Here is a 5,222-nt window from a genome sequence, read left to right on the forward strand (position 1 = left end):
AGAAAAATGGAAGTTGATAAATGAAGGCTTGGTTTTGTAAAAAGATATTATAGTTGGGTAAAATCTAGGATAGTCGGTGGAATGGATAAATGAGCTTAAACGCCAGAAACGATTCAACACTAAAAAGTGTCACCCCGATTTCTATTCAGTTCAAGGTGGGATTGCGGAATTGTAGAAGGTTGAACGCCACACCAAAGCAAGGTGATAAGTTCAAAAGAGAACGATAGACACCACTAGCACGCTAGATAAGTCAGATCGAAACTCGTACGAATTTAGAGAGGAGAAAACTCACTCTTTGAACAAAGTTCATTCAAATGATCAAAAGTCAAAAGTCCTTTACAAATGAAAGAAAACAAATATTTATAGGCACATAGATGACCATTCAAATTCAGCATCTAGGTGTTCACACAATAATAAAAACGTTCACACTAATGTATTAAATTAGTTCATAAATTCGGCAGATTCATGCACTAGCTGAATGGACACTTTCTTCCCCCTTAGTTTGTGCATGAATGCTTAGTCATAAAGAAAGGCTTCAAGTGACTTGTATGTGCACCAAAAGGTTGCATTCATCTTCTTGGGACGTTCATGCACTTGTATGGACCATGTATCTTCATAATTAAACACTTTAATGGCATGTAAGTTCATAAATGGTAGCATGAACCTAGTAAATTCGTTCTCCCCTTTGTGCATGCACTTAATTCAATCAATATGTTGAATTATTGAGTTAATTCCTTCCCTTGGACGTTCTTGAACCCATCCATGCATGTGTAGTAGCCTATAGGTCAATTCAAAGTGTGAACATGTTCAAGGAGCTCTATGGTCAACATAGAATTAGTTAGCAGCTACTTCTTGGCCGAATAAGTGCCTTGGAAAGTTAAGAGACAGCCACCATACATGCACTTAAGCCATTCATGCATTCTATCATCTCATGCATTTGATCCATTCATGGACTAGCCTTTAATGTCCATACATGCATTCGACACATGCATTAAAGACAAAACCGAGTTTAAACTAAAATGAGCTAAGCTTTAGCTCGTGAGCTAAAGTTGAGCTGAGTGATACAGCCACGCTTCAAGTCCAACCTAGCTCGAGCAAGGAGCCTTTGGAGCTTCCTCAAGGTCCAATCACCCGATCACGAGCTAAACAATTCAAGGAGGCTGTTTCAGCCTTAGTAGATCAAGTTTGGGGCAAGACTTTGGTTGGACGCATTGACGAAGCTTGGACAAACTCGATGAGCCTTCCTTGCACTTTAATACGAGCTGAATTAACTTCCATTTCAAGCTCAATGAGCTCGAACTAGCTCAATTTCATTAAGACCTTATTATAGTAGCTGAAATAATTATTTGAGTCATTTAATTAGTTTATTACAGCTCAATTAATATTCATTATTTATTTGGTTTAAAATCTGGACAAATTTAATTATGCATGATAATTGAGTTATAATTATATGTTATTAATTTGTCTTAATTTCTACAGCTCATTAATATGTTTTTTTATGCATGTTTTAATGTGTCAATTTTATTACATGTTTTAATTATGTCCTAAGGTGGCCGAATTTAATGTGCATAATTTTTGTGTCATTTGCTGCCAAATTAATGTGTTTAAAAATGTATTTGAATTTATTGAATAAATTTTGCTGTAGGTACATCCCATTTGGACGTCCTTGGTGCATGAATGAATTAAAAGAAATACATGTAAGGGGACGGCACATGCATGTTTGGGGAATTAAATTTGGCTGCTGTTTGAAGTATCCTAGCCAACAAGTGCCAATTTAAGGAGTAATTTAAGAGCAAGGCCGAACCTGGACAAGACCATTGATCTACCGATGCATTCATCTTTGCAAGGTGCATTTGCTTCATGCTTAAGCTGCCCATTTGAATGCCCATTCAGCCGAATCTTATGGAGGAATTAATTCTGGAATTTTCTTGATTTTTCTTAGCTTTTAAGTTTGTCTATTCGGCTAGCCTTTGAAGAACTATAAATATTTGTTTGTTCATTTGTAAAAGGGACTTTTGGACATTTTAATTAGCGAATTGCTGCCAAATTTGTGAGGCATTTTCTCTCAAATTTCGTTCGAGACCCGTAAGACTTATCTAAGCTTTTAGTGGCGTCTTTCCGAGTCTTTTCCGAACTTATCACTCCTTAAACCCGAGTGTGGCGTTCACCTTTGATACCTTTGGTTCATACTTTCCTAAGTATCGGGTCAAGGTCCTTTTCAACCATTTCCAATTCATTTAGGTCCTATAAGTTTCGGGTCGACACTTTTCTTTAGTGTTGGTTCATTCTTGACCTCTTTGAACCATAACCAATTCGTACCAAATACCATACTATTTCATACCAATTCCATACCATTTCGTACCAATTCCCAAATACCAAAACGTACCAAAACCAAATACCATTTCTTAATTATCCTAAACCGAACTCTTCCATTCTATTCATACCATTTCGACTTAAACCAAATCCACATCCAACTTTGCACGAACTTATCTTACTTCTTTGTACACAAATATATTCTAACTCCTTCTCGTCTAATCTACTTCTTCGTTTACGATCGGGCATCAAACGACTCGGACTCAACTACTAAACCGGGATCGTATCATTTGGTATCAGAGCTGGTAAAAACGAGAAGTACGAGCACTCGAAGTCAATTTGAAATAGGTGCGTAAAAAAAAAAAAAAGTTCGAAAAAAAAAAATTGAAAAAAAAAATTGAAAAATTGAAAAAAAAATTGCATACGGTTTAGGTGCGGACGAAAAGAACGTGAAAGATCCGTAAAAAAAAAAAAAAAAAAAAAGAGTCTGGAGACACTCAATAGAAATTTTTCCAAAATATCATTTTACACCCTTTTATATCCCCCGTAGTGAAATTTCACGCAATTAAAAAAAAAATTTCGATATAAAAAAAAAAAAAAGTGTTTCGAGTTTGTAAGTTTGGCATTTTCTTCCATTCATCTTCTAAGCCACACTTAGCCTAAAACCTTTCTTGTTTCTTTTAGCCTACCCGTAACCTAACATCAATCCCTTGTAAAGCCATTTGAAGCCGACCCACTGAACTAAGACTAAGTCACTACGAGTCGCTTACGAAATCACGAGAGGAAAGTGAGTGGTAAAAGGCACGAGAGGTACATCAAGTTAAAAGCCGAAATTGAGTGAAACACGAGTGGAGTGTTTAATTCTTTCTGTGAGAGATTTTGTGAGGATTGTGCTGTGAGGTTTTTATTTACATGTCTCAAAGTCCTGAACGAAATATGGCGGAAGGAGGTGGAAGGCAACCAATCCGAAACATTGCGCCTGGAGGAGGTGGAGTGCCGGATTTGGCTCAACAAGCTTTGTTACGAGAAATCCAACGCATGATCCGAGGTGAGTTAGAATCTATTAACGAACGGTTGGATCGAGTTGAATTGGGAAATTAACGAGAGCGTACACCCCAAGGGCCGCAAAGAGGGCGAGACCAAATGGAAATCAATCAAGACGACCTATATGATCCGAATGAAGTCGAAAGTGATCAAGGATCAAACATAAGTGAAGGACGAAGAGGTCGAAGGAACCGAGGTAATCGGAATCAAAGACGTATGGATGACGACTTAAGGAACATTAAACTATCCATTCCATCCTTTCAAGGAAAGTCTGATCCGGAAGCTTACTTGGAGTGGGAAAAGAAGATTGAATTGGTCTTCGATTGTCACAACTATTCCGAGATCAAAAAGGTGAAGTTGGCGGCCATAGAATTCTCCGATTATGCTATGATATGGTGGGATCAACTCACTACGAGCCGAAGAAGGAATGGGGAACGACCAATATCCACTTGGGCCGAGATGAAGGCCGTGATGCGACGTCGTTTCATTCCCTCCTACTACCATCGGGAACTCTATCAAAAGCTTCAAAACCTCACTCAAGGTTCAAAGAGTGTTGAGGATTATTTCAAAGAGATAGAGATCGCAATGATCCGAGCCGATGTCCAAGAAGATCGTGAAGCAACAATGGCGCGATTCCTTGCTGGTCTCAACCGAGATATCGCTAACATTGTGGAACTCCAACATTATGTTGAGATAGTGGACATGGTACACATGGCCATTAAGGTGGAGAAACAACTCAAGCGAAAGAGTACCACTCGAAGTTTTCCTACCCCAAGCACAACTAGATGGGGGCAAAGTTCGAGTAAAACTAATCCACCAATCCGTGCCAAGGAGCCAATGATGCCTACCAAAGCAAACAAACCTATGGGCGATACGAGCAAAGGTAAGGCAACCGATTCATTTGCTAATCGTTCAAGAGATATTAAGTGTTTTAAGTGCCTGGGAAGGGGCCATATTGCAAGTCAATGTCCCAACCGCAATGTCATGGTGGTTCGAGCAAATGGAGAAATCGAATCGGAGGAGGAAGATCTTGAAGACGAGCCCAAAATCATTTCTGAAAGCGATGAAGAAGTTGAACACGCTCTTGATGGAGAACTCCTCGTTGTTAAAAGAAGTCTAAGCATCCAAAGCATCGACGATGAACAACAACGAGAGAACATCTTCCATACTCGTTGTCAAGTACAAGGAAAGCTATGTAGTGTCATCATCGATGGAGGAAGTTGTACGAACGTCGCGAGCACTCTCATGGTGGAAAAATTAAATCTACCAACCACCAAGCATCCAACTCCATACAAACTTCAATGGCTCAACGATGGAGGAGAGTTAAAGGTGACAAAGCAAGTTCTAGTCTCCTTTTCCATTGGAAAATATTCCGATGAAGTGCTTTGCGATGTTGTTCCGATGCACGCGGGTCACTTGTTATTGGGCCGTCCATGGCAATTCGATCGTCGAGTTATGCACGATGGTTACTCAAATCGATATTCTTTCAAGCATCTGGGGAGAAATGTAACCTTAGCACCATTGACGCCAAAGCAAGTTTATGAGGATCAACTTAAGTTGAAAAATTCTGTAGATCAAATGAGAGAAAAAGAAAAGAGCGAAAATACAAAAGAAAAGAAAAATGATAAAAAAAAGAAAATTCAACAAAAGAGAATGAAAAGAGAGCGATAAAAGAAAAAGAAGAAAAAGAAAAAGTGAGTGAAAAATTGAATGTCTTTGCAAAAGCAAGTGATGTTCGAAAAGCGTTTTTGGCAAAACAATCGATCCTTGTACTTATGTATAAGGAAAATTTGTTTAATACTAACGACTTATCCGGAGATCCCCCTTCTTCTGTTTTGTCTCTCTTGCAGGATTTCAAAGACGTT

Source organism: Gossypium hirsutum, chromosome D07, assembly GCF_007990345.1.
Source record: "Gossypium hirsutum isolate 1008001.06 chromosome D07, Gossypium_hirsutum_v2.1, whole genome shotgun sequence".
NCBI classification, from domain to species: Eukaryota; Viridiplantae; Streptophyta; class Magnoliopsida; order Malvales; family Malvaceae; genus Gossypium; species Gossypium hirsutum.